Source organism: Urocitellus parryii, chromosome 6, assembly GCF_045843805.1.
Source record: "Urocitellus parryii isolate mUroPar1 chromosome 6, mUroPar1.hap1, whole genome shotgun sequence".
NCBI lineage: Eukaryota > Metazoa > Chordata > Mammalia > Rodentia > Sciuridae > Urocitellus > Urocitellus parryii.
Window position 1 is genome coordinate 158,443,209 of NC_135536.1, and position 12,585 is coordinate 158,455,793.

The following is a 12,585-nucleotide window of genomic DNA, read 5'->3' on the forward strand; positions in this document are numbered from 1 at the left end:
AAGCCTTGTTCTACAATAGCACTTATCATTTCACCCACAGACTCCTGAGCTTTCCGTTCATTTCTGCCTTATGACTTTGAAGTTTGTTGTGAATACACAACTTTACTCGCATGCATGTGCACACACACAAAGCTTAGGTACTATAGGAATTCTTCTTCCACCTGTATCCACCATGCCTTTAAAAAAAGAAAATCCTCACAATTGACAAGTAAAGAAATGGCCTTCTTTAATATTATTAGTATTGTTTTTATTGTGTTACATAGGGGTTTGAGAACACATAACTCTCTATTGAAAAAAATGGCATTTTTTATTATAAGAAATTTCAGATACACATGACAATAAAACAGGGGGAAGTTATTCAACCTATGCTTAACTATGTTGTTCATGACTAGAAGCTCTCTGACTTCATTTTGTAAAAATGAAAACCCTCTTCACTTTGGAAAAATGCAGAACTTGTTGTTTTGGTTTGTTTTTGTTAAGTTGATATGAAGTCCACCTGCTAGCAGTATCTACCCATTTGCCCCAGCTCTGACCTCAGGAATAAGAGTGGATAAGTGTAGTATCTCTTCTGTAGGACAGTTCTTGAGATATTTGAAGAGGGACAATGTGTTCTCCCCAAGGGTTCCTTTTACTCTCGAATACATGAACATTTGCCTTAGAGAAACAAATTGTTTAAAATGTTTTTATCTAAGAATCACTTACAGAAAGTCATTTTGCTTTGTAAAAGGATCACTAGTGGCTTCACATTTCAAGTATTTGTTGTTTGTTTGTTTGTTTGAACCTACCAAAGCTTTGTGCATTGAGAAATACAGCTAGTACAGTTAGAGTGAAGATCAGGGGTGTTTCCTCTGATGTAGGTGTGTCATATCTGAGTGCCAGAAATTGTTCTCAGCAATGCTACACCTTCCTGATTGTGGCATCACGTTTACACTCTCATCTTGTTTTGTTGTTTTTGTTGTTTCTGTGCTGGGTATTGAACCTTGGACTTTGTGCATGCTTAGCAAGCACTCTACCGCTGAACCATAAACCTCACGCCCGCATTAACATCTTTTTTAAAACCCATATTTACGACATGATGTGCTGAATTGATTCCTGGATAGGAATTTTGCCTCTTTCCATGTGCGTGTATTCATTTCAAAACACTTTTATTGTGCTGTGACCAGATAAAATGAAAGAGAAATCATCATCAAACTAAAGAGTTGGAAATTCTGGGAAGTGAGAATGGTATTCAGCAATTTGATTGTGTCTCCATCTTCCAACCCAACAGAAGCTGACTATAAAGTTTTCTTAAAAATAAAATTAAGTGGCAAATATCCAGATGATTGCTGAAACTGGACAATGAAAAAGGCAGTTTTATTGTTCTGTTGTATATATCTGAAACTTCCCATAATAAAAAAAAATGTGTTTTTTTTTTAATAGAGAGCTCTATATCCTCAAATCCCTATGTAACAAGAGAGGAAAAATAGTACTGATGATATTAGAGAAGGCTGTTTCTTTTCTATTGTCAATTGTGAGGATTTTGTTTTTAAAAGGCAAATTTTATGAGGCCAAAATGAGCCGTCTGTGGGTAGAATACTGAATGAGTGCTACTATAGAACAGGGCTTGGCTGAAGATACTTTGCACCAAAGCCAACCTAAGAAGAGTGTCATGCAGAGGAGGAGTATATGAAGAATACTTAGTTTGATATCAGAGAAGGATCTGCTTCCAGGGAGTTTCTGGAGAAAAAGATAATTTCATGCATAAGAATCACATGAATGTATTGGGGTTGAAAACCAATGCTAAGAGTAGTTATGGGGATAAGGATAAGGAAGGAAGAAGGAGGGATGAAGAGGTTAAGTGGTTATCACACTATTTGAGGTGATTTGTGATCCTTACTAGTAATAGGTAGGCTAAGAGCCATGTGCATATCTCCATCTGGGTTCCACAACTGAGCTGGTTTATACCCAGTTGAACAAAATCGAGACCACTGATGAGGCATATGAATATCATGGCGTGGTAACTAGTTTCCAAAAATGACCTATATGGATGAATGGCACTTTCTAGTAATGCTGTCCTTATGTGGCCCTCTCCCCTTGCAATTGGATTGGACCTCTGACACATGTGAGCAAGAGAATGTGGTAGCAGTGAAACTGTGACTTCTAAGGCTAAGTCATAAGAAGCCCTGCAGTTCCCACCTCTATCATAAGCACATGTTTTCTGGGAGAAGCCAGCCACCAGTTAGAAGTCTGGCTACCGTGTGAGACCACCACACTGAGAAAAAGTCTGAGCAGTCCATTTGGAGAGGCTGCTTGGAAACAGATGTCCATTCAGCCTTCAGCAGTGCCAGCCATGCCAGACGAGGTGCCAGATATATGAATGAAAAAAAAAAAACATTTTGGAACTCTTGTCCAGTGAGCCTGAAGATAAATCCATCTGCAGCTGCCACCTGACAGCAAACATGATAGACCTCACGTGAGAAATACCCAGCTGAGCCCAGGCAACCTGCACAACCACAATAGAGGATAATAAATTTTCATTTTGGACTACTGTGTTTTAGAGCATTTTGTTACACAATAACTCATGGCAATAGTTAGCCATAACTTGTGGTAATGACCAATTGCCATAAAAATTCTAAATACTCTCAGTATTTGTATTTCATATATATTGACCTCTCCCAAAATGGAAGTCAGTATTTGCTAATGGTCAATATATATGAAACACAAGTGGGCATTAACACTGATTTCCACTTTGAGTGAGTGAGGTCAATTTACGTGCTCATACAGAATTCAGACAGCACTTAGACAAGGAGGGAGAAATGAGCCTTCCTTTAACAAAACTGGCTTTGCTTGGGCCTCTCTGCATTGAGTCGTGCTTAAGGAGATACAGTACCCTCTGCCTGGTTTTTCAAAGGGATCTTTGATTGTCTTCTGAGACTTCATAGTTTCTCAGAAACTTCAGAGTTGTTACTTGGAGAAAACTTGGAATTGAATTTGGCTTGTCTTGGTTGGTCTCTTTTTCATGTAGTTTAAGCGAGAAGACAAAATCAACTCAAACCAGTTAAGACTAAGGGAATTTTAATTAAAAGGGGGGGAAAAAACTGTACCTAGAGCATGACTCTTTCTATAGAGCCCAGAGACTCAGGGTTTGCCTTTGATGTGTTTTACTCTTTACAGTGAGATTTCATCCTTATGAGTTTCTTAAGGTCTGGGATTAATTTCATTCTGAGGTGATGGAAATTTAAGGATTCCTAAGCCAGAACTCATCCGTTTAGCATTAAATCATTTTGTGGATGCTCCTGCAACCTGGACTCTTCTGTTGTGCTCCAGCTGAATTCTTGAGCAACCCTTTGTTAATCGATCTTTTTGTTTGTTTGTTTTATTTGGGAAAAGTGCTTCTTACATAAGGACAGCTGCAAAACACAGAGAGCTCTGCAACAATTGCTTGTTTTTTCTTAAAGTGAAAGAATATGTGGGATCCAAGGAACCAAAGCAGTAGATGGAAAAATCAGGAAGCATCTCCCAAGTCATTTTCATAAAACAAAGCAATAAAATGCAAAGGTAAACTTTCCCATCAAGGAATTCTTCTAACAACTTAAATTCAGCTTGTCTTGTGGATGACCATGCCTTCCCCTTTAGTGGAAAAAAGAGTGACTTATTACTGTAAACAAATCACTGACCTACAATAAACACCATAGAACATAGTTCTGAATGACTTCTGTCTACTTGCAAAGCTCAGGAGTGGAAAGAGGCAATACCCATAAAAACACACACAAAAACCTGACAAAAGAACCCCTCAAATGAGGATAAAGTTTTTCCAAAAGTGCTTGGACTGGAAAAGCTACACCATGAAACATTAAATAAAACTGTATCCAAGACCCACTCTGTGTTGATACATGAGATAATCAGTCATTTATCCACTATGGCTGACCCCATTTCTCTAGCATATAGACAGAGGTAGCACTGCTATCGTAACTACCACCACAATACTGCTTTGCCCTTTAAGATCTATCTGCCACATGAGGCTGAAACCACTAAACCAAGTTTGTCCACTAGGGCTAAAAATAATGCATCCATGCAGGGATAGGAAGCTTCTCACACTCTCATGCTTATACCAAGCCCTTGGGAGTCAACTGCCAATCCTGCACCGATGGTGTGCCACTGTAGCTTTCATGTGTGTTCTTTCAAATGTTCCTAGCGTGTTAGACTCAATACATTAACACCTGGTTCTCATTACCCAGTAGTACTCCTTGTGTTCAATTAAACAAGAGACCAAAACCACAGGACAAGCACACATGGAGGGGATTGTAAGGGAGAAAACTGATAAAGCACAGATGTGCACATTTTACCAGAACCCTCCAGGACCCACCTCTTACATCTGCAGAAGGCTACTTGCCAGGCAGCTTAGGTCCCTTCACCCATCACCCCTACTCTTGGACCCCAAAGCATGGCTGGTACTTTTGCTTCTGAACCTAGGGTCCTGGAAATGAGTGCAGAAAGTCCATAGACACAACCCGGCTGAAAACAGATGACACCACAAACCTGTGCGGACAGATAAATTCATGTTACAAAAAAACTGACTTTAAGATTTATTTTTGTAACTTTTTGAAACAGAGAAAACAGACACTCCTTGGGGGAAGGAGAGGGGAGCTGCAGGCCCTGGGTAAGTGATCACGACAGCACCTGGAGTGGGGAGTCCTGCCTAGGAGACCAACACGCCTTGCCCTGCCACACAGATGACAGCTACTGTCTGAGGCTCACAGACCAGTTCCCATGCCTTGAAAGGCTGCTATAGGTGTCATAAAAATCTTCCAGCTCATTGTGAAACAAGTCCCACTTGTCCTTGGAGTCTATCAGCTTGTCGTCCCCACCTGTAGCCCAAAGCATAAGCAACATCTCACCCAGTTGGAAGGTGACAACCTCCTCTTCATCATTGTCAAAGGGGTTGCTGTTCTCTCTTTCCTCAATGAGCGCCCAGAGTGGTTCCTTCTTTGGGCCCGGTATGCACTTGATGTTCCCACTTTCTGTCTCTGTGACTCCTCTCTACTGCCATCAGGGTACACATGCTTGTTAAGACAGTTCCCTCCAAATGGACTCATCCTTCATCAAATACCTGCATGCTTTGTTGCTCTTTGTATTTGTATTTCTGAATGAGTTTCTGTTTCTCTTCTTTTTTCCTCCACCCGGTGTTCACTTGGAGTGACAACGTTAGATGTGATCCAGCATTCGGTGTGGGACTTTTTGATATTGCTCAGCACTCCTCCACTTGAGAATGCACTTGAAACGGTAGGTGTGGTTGCAGTTGCAGAGGATCCCCAAAGCGGTGTTTGCTGGGGTGGGCTTTCTCAGAGAGCACCTCCATGAAGACCCCACACAGCACATCTTCACTGCTCTGCACAGCAAGAGACAGCTCCATGTCCTTCTTGTGAGCCTCAATGCAAGATTTGATGTGCTGTGTCCTCTGAGCTGCATCCATCCAGTGGAGGACCTGCAGCCCGTCATGTCATCCGAGTCTCCATGGAGATAAACACAGTTCTCCCCATAGTAGCATTCTCCCACTGAAGCACAGGGGCAAAGCTGCTTCTTACTTTCCACTGCAGTTTGCTCTTTCTCTGGTTCTTCCTTGGTCACTGAGCCCTGCAGGGGCTCGTCAGTGCAGGAAGGGGCGGTACGGCCACAGTAGGGCTGCTCAGGAACAAACTCAATGGCATTCACCCAGTCCTCGGAACCTGCTCCTAGTCTTGGATATTTTGAATTTATTCTTTTATTTTATTTGTTCTAAATTAGTTATACATGACAGCAGAATGCATTTCGATTCATTGTACGCAAATGGAACACAACTTTTCATTTTTCTGGTTGTACACAGTATAGAGTCACACCACATGTGCAGTCAGACATGTACCCAGGGTAATGATGTCCATCTCATTCCACCATCCTTCCTGCCCCCATGCCCCCTTCCCTTCCTTCCCTCTCCTTTGCCCAATCAAAGTTCCTTCATTCTCCCCACAAACACCCTTGCCCCATTATGGGTCAACATCCATTTATCAGAGAGAATATTTGGCTTTTGGTTTTTTGAAATTGGCTTACTTTGTTTAGCATGATATTCTCTGACCCCATCCATTTACCTGAAAATGCCATAATTTTATTCTCTTTTAAGGCTGAGTAATATTCAATGATGTATATATACCACAGTTTCTTTATCCATTCAGCTGTTGAAGGGCATCTAGGTTGGTTCCACAGTTTAGCTATTGTGAATTAAGCTGCTATAAACATTGATGTGGCTGTGTCACTACAGTATGCTGATTTTAAGTCCTTTGAGTATAGATTGAGGAGTGGGATAGCTGGGTCAAATGGTGGTTTCATTCCAAGTTTTCTGAGGAATCTCCACACTGCTTTCCAAAGCAGTTGAACCAATTGGCAGTGCCACCAGCAATGTATGAGTGTACCTGTTTCTCCACATCCTCTCCAGCACTTATTGTTGATTTATTTATTTATTTATTTATTTTACTTTTTATTTTTTTTTAAGGCTGGTAATTTTTTTTACTTTTTTATTATTAGTTGTTCAAAACATTACAAAGCTCTTGACATATTTCATACATTTGATTCAAGCAGATTATGAACTCCCATTTTTACCCCGTATACATATTGCACATTCACATCGGTTCTGCATCCACTTTTTTACATACTGCCATACTAGTGTCTGTTGTATTCTGCTGCCCTTCCTATCCTCTACTATCCCCCCTCCCCTCCCCTCCCTTCCCCTCCCATCTTCTCTCCCTACCCCATCTACTGTAATTCATTTCTCTCTCTTGTTTTTTTTCCCCTTTCCCTTCACTTCCTCTTATATGTAATTTTGTATAACAATGAGGGTCTCCTTCCTTTATTGTTGCTTTAATTCTTGATAATTGCCATTCTGACTGGCATGAGATGAAATCTTAGAGTAGTTTTGATTTGCATTTCTCTAATTACTAGAGATATTGAACATTTTTTCATATATTTGCTGATTTCTAAAAAGCAGAAAGTGTCATTAAAATGAATTTCTTGACTCAGATTTGCCTGTACTCATTTTGACAAGTGGTGCAACTACAGATGAAAGACTTGAGGAAGCAGCGAGGCATGGTTTTGCAATTAGATTTGTAGCAGTTGCTTCTTCCTGTTCAGTGGCTTGCTATGTTCATAGCAGCAGTGGTTTCCATAAATACAGTACTATTGTTGAAAATACTTGCACACTCTACCATTTGAACTATCAGAGAGGTCATGAAAATAGTGAGTTACCTCCTTTCTTACAAATCCCATGCATAAAATGCCTCTCCCTTAATGTGCAGGGCACTGGAGAAGGAGTATCCCACAGCCCAGCAGAGATCACACGCTACCAACCTCTGCAAACCAGGCTGAGGCCTCCAGCGATGCCAGAGGGTGTTGATACAACAACTGTCCTGTTAATAGATCTTAAAGAAGTTCTGAGTTTGCATACCTTCATTTGCCAAAGTTGTGTGACCTTGAATAGATAGTTGAGTCTCTTTGAGCCTTGGTTTCTTTGCTTGTAAGGAGAGCAATAAAATATCCTACACCTGACCTTTGGTAAGCTATAATGTTAGCATATGCAAGATTTTGCAAAGTGCCCAAAATATAGCAGCAGCTTAACAAATGGTATCTACTGTTATTGGTAGTAATAGTAGTAGTAGTCCTGAGAGAAAGGATGTTCTGAAGACAGTGATCATTCCAGAAATAGGAATCCTGCCTCTGGCCTTGTTGGCAGGCTTCTACTGGAAGCAGACTCACCTGATGTTGTACTTACCTCCCCTCAGTGTCTTCCATATGGACCCCCAAGGAGGGTACCAACCAATCGTCCTCTTCAGAACCTACTCTGCTTACTGGCTTCAGTCATGGGGGTCATTTGCCATGGATAAAAAAATTCTAAAAATGCCAAGGAGTTATTCTTCAAAATAAATTTTTTAATTCCTTTTAGTGACCTTGTTTTAAACTATGAACAGATAGCTCCTTTATAAGAAGAGGGACAAGAATTAATTTATGGGTCTATTGATGGAAAGAAAGATTTTCATTTTAATAAAAAGCACATTGGAACAAGGTTTATAACTTAATCAGTGGACCAAGCTGTACATTCATCACTTTCTAATGTCTATTGAGTTTCAAAGCATTGCTGGCAACTATCATTCCATTTCTCCTCTAACAGTGTGACCAATCTTTGATGCATATTGTCACCACATACCTACTAGTTTAAGGTAAAGGGGCAGATTAAAATTTATGCAATTCCTCTACAATATTATTCTTATCACTCCATCTTTTTAATACTTATTCTCAAATCATGCCTCTTTTCAAAATGTAACAATTTGTGTTTTATAAAAGGGTGTCACTGAATTTATGAATAGCGCAGGTCTTATTCTTTCTCCACCTCTCCCATTCTCATTTCCCACCTTTTACAAGGATTTTTCCACGTTAAATAAGTTGATGTGGTATATTCACCACAGTCGTGGTTCCTAAGGTAGAAAGAAAAATCTGCCTCTCAGAACCAAGTCTCCATCTGCTTTCTCCAGTGGGTGGAGATGTTTTTAGACTTGTGTAAATTCCTGAGAAATACTGTTTTTGACTCAAGATTACGTGATCAATTACTGAGGATGTTAAATTGGCTTATTTCTAGATAGCTATGTGGCAAAGGGTATGAAAAAAACTCAAGATGATTGTTCTTTCTGAACCGGAAACTCTATTTCCAGCAATGAATCATAATGAAGACCACAGATGTTGATCAAAACTCATGTTGAGTCCATTACTATTCCCAATACCTCCCGTAGTACCTGGAATATTGTAGGTACTCAATCAGTAGTTGCTGAAGAATTAAATGAATAAGAAGTGTTTTTTGACACATTGCTTTTAACATCAAAATATCAAAATCCATAGAATTTCCAACAGTGGGCAATATTTAATTACATGATCATACAAAGGACTATTATCCAGATATTAATGTTAAACACATTAATACTCAGAGATGAATATTAATTAAGAATTAACATGATTAACATTATGAAAAAGTATAACCGGAAAATGTTTATTATAATATTAGATTAAAAAAATCAAGAATCAAATCACATGCATGTTTGAAGAGCACAATGTAAAAAATATACATGTGTTGACTCTCATCTTCCTATCCTAACCCTTTAGGCAAAGAAAAAGAACCAAAAATTTTTTCTAAAAAGCAGAAAGTGTCATCAAAATGAAAATGTCATCATCAAAATTGTGAGTAATCTGTGAGTAATCCAAGTCACTTGCTTCATAAAACCCACCAGGAGAATCCATTTGAGTGTCTTAATTCTCAGGTTTCTTCCATGGAGCAATAGTGAAGACAATGCTGCTTCAACACCCGGTTTGTTTACACTGAGCCTGATCAAGTCACTGAGGGATAATAATAGCTAATATTTATTGAGTTGCTTTACTATGGAACAAGTAAAGTGCTGTTTTCAGCATTTTTTTTATCATTTTATTCTCATAATCTTCGCCGTAACTTTTACCATTCCCATTTTACCACGCAGAAAACTAATAGGCTAGGTTAGTTGCCCTTTCAGGATATGAATCCAGGGTATCCAAATTCAGAGTTCACACCTTTGAGAACTGCATAGATCTGCCCCTGCAGTCGGCTGGCTCAGTAAAATCCTTTCCCCTTGGAACACAGGTCCGTTCCCTTCATGATCTCTGCCTCTCCTGTTGATAAAGTCCTCTGAAGCTCCTTCCCTGGCTTTCCTCTAGCAGAGTGTCATGAGTGAGCTATTCCATGAACACAGACCAAACATGTCTGTGTATTCCACATATCAGAACTCATTGGGTAGCATTCAATTCAGAGGCTACACCACTCTCAGTGATTGCAGGTCACTGAATACTCACGCGTCATCTGATAGTCAGAAGCTGGGCAATCACAGGTTCTTTCATTCCTATCTTAACTGCCAATATCTTCAATGTTCAAGTCACACATCACACATGACACAATTGTACGTATAGGTGACAGGCTAAGAAGAGTTAAGAAGGTCCCAGGGGTCCAGAAAGCTGAACTGAGAGCACAGGCAGAAAGCAGACAGAATCTTAAGGGTCACTGTAGGCAGTCAGATAAGATTAGGAACCAGAACCAGCTGAAGAACTTGTTCAGGGAACAGAGCTGTCAATGCATAGGATTTATTCTAGACCAGGGTCCAGATGGTTGGCAGTTTCAGAGTGTCAGCTTGGAATGTCAGCTTGAGATGTCAGTTTGGAGTGAGCTGTGTACTGTCATCACAGGAGGGAGAAACTGCACTTTGCTGAAGCCTGAAGACAGAGATTTGTCCCGTGGCAATTTTCCTGAGCAAGGGTCATGACATGAGACCAGGTGCCAGGGTCAGTGTGCCACCATGTCTTGTCTCAGTGTGCTCCTCCTTTTTTGTGTCTCAGGTGAGGGAGTTGCTTCATTTGGTGATGTGGTATGTTTAATAAACACATGGACCTGGGTTTTCTGATGTGAGTTTGATAAATCCATGCATCCATGTGCTTCTGATTCAATAAGTGCACAGGTGGCCATTATTATTTGCATAACTGATTTATCAGGTTGTGTCTTATGGTTGTGCTAGGCAGATGGTGGTTGTTTACTTGTACAAACAAGGTATAAAGTCATTCCACCTCAGCACTTAAACTCAAAATGGAATAACTCATAGCAATCTACCACTTTATAAAATGGAGTAAATCAGGGTCAGGCACAGGCAGAAAACCACTGTTCTATTGATTATGGAGGACACAGCCTGTCCTCCACAGGAACTTTGTAAAACACACCTTTTCCCCTAATTACTGTTTAGTTCAATTGCCTATAGCTTCGCTCATTGTAATAAAATTGTTCTAAGAAAGGGGCCCCATGACCAGGACAAAGGAGCTGTACCTGCCTGGTTTCATCTTAGCTTCAATAGACTGAGCTGCATATTGGATTCATAGCTTGCTTCTCCATTGCCTCAAAGGCATGAGTACTGTTCAGTCTGTTCTTGCTTATATGTTCCTTTTCCTTCATACATATCACTTCTAGTCCCATTGCACACAGAACATGCCCAAACATACCTAAAGGCAACTTAACCAACCAGGTACATATCATAAATTTATCCTTTGTTTTGTTTTGTTTTGCTGGGGATTGAACCCAGGATCTCATGCATGCTAGGCAAGTGCTCTTCCTCTGAGCCACACCACTAACCCAATGTTTATTCTTAACCAAATACATCACCCTTCTCTAATAGAATAGATTTCATATCCAATCATGACTGCCAAGCTCTATGGAAAGTAAAAAGGTTATCAATGTTATCTTTGGAGAAGATGGCTTTATGAGAGATTTTTACTAAAATTTTTTTCCCAAAGCCTCATAAATGATATTTTGAGTAAAATAAATAAGCCAGAAAATTTCTTTTTATTTTAAAAATGGTGAGATCATAAATGGTAGTAAAAGGAGCCAATAAATGAGTACTATATTTTAAAGTCTGAATCAGGTTCATCTCTTTCTTTATAAAGCTCTGTACTATCAACCTGAACATAAACTAACATGTACCAAAGGGCTATCCTCTGCTTATGGTCATAAAATTGCCTATTCAAATATAGTTCACCTCATCTAATGATCATACAATGCACAAAATGATTTATAACAAAGAATTCATAAATGGAGCACAAATTTTCCCAGGGATGCCAAAGCTGCTACCTTGTAAAGGCCATGGCTTTCTTAGAGAATAAGAATTCAAACCCAGTGCAAAGAATCTACAATGTCTGAAATAGACACACATTCTTTTCTTGCATACAAAGCAGTCTTGTGTTTTTCTTTAGAAAATAATTGGCATATTAAAATTACAGCGATGAGTCACTTTGACTGATCATGCACAAGCCAAAAGAAAGTGGATGTGTCTGGCTTCATTAAGGGAATGCATATTGCAAGATCTCTAGAGAGTATAGAAGAAAAATCCTTATTCTTCTTTCCTGGGACTAGAAGCCTTGAACAGGTACTCACCTTTGCATAGGAAAAATATTCACAAAGCATTGAAGTCACCTCCTCAGCTAAATACTACACATGATAGTAAATGAGATGGGGCGTCAATAAAATGGCCCATCAGGTGCAAATGTGCTGAAGAAATCACTTGATCAAATGACTATGTTAAAAATATATGAGCTGACCGTGGGATAATGAGCCAGTGAGTCACCACGGAGGGGAACTCAAGAGTAGTTTCCATCTGGTACCTTAAGGAAAGCCAGGAACATCAGCCCTGCACAACAGAAGGGCTGGGGGGTGTTTGGCTCGGCTTTGTTTGCCACAGGAAGATTAATCCAAGTGGTGTTGGAAGAGACTATTCTTACATTAGCTTTTCTATATCCTAAGAATCATCTTTAATTAACAGCAACAACAAAAAATGTTAAACACCCTCGACCATGACCATGCAGACCCATCTAATTACTCCCTTTTTCTCACCTTAAAGTCAAGTTTCCTAGAAGAGCATATCTGTATAATGATGAGGTTAGTTTAGTGTGGAAGTTTTCCTGCAGCACTTAAGTCTACCCAGTCAAAATATGAATTCAGTACTAAATACTAGGTGATGCATATGATTGGCATTC

At 39.7% G+C, this 12,585-nt stretch overlaps 1 pseudogene; it reads right to left on the reverse strand.

Moving 5' to 3' along the window:
- Nucleotides 1-4,829: 4,829 nt before the first annotated feature.
- On the reverse strand, nt 4,830-7,279 carry LOC113176554 (E3 ubiquitin-protein ligase makorin-1-like; annotated as a pseudogene).
- Nucleotides 7,280-12,585: the final 5,306 nt, after the last annotated feature.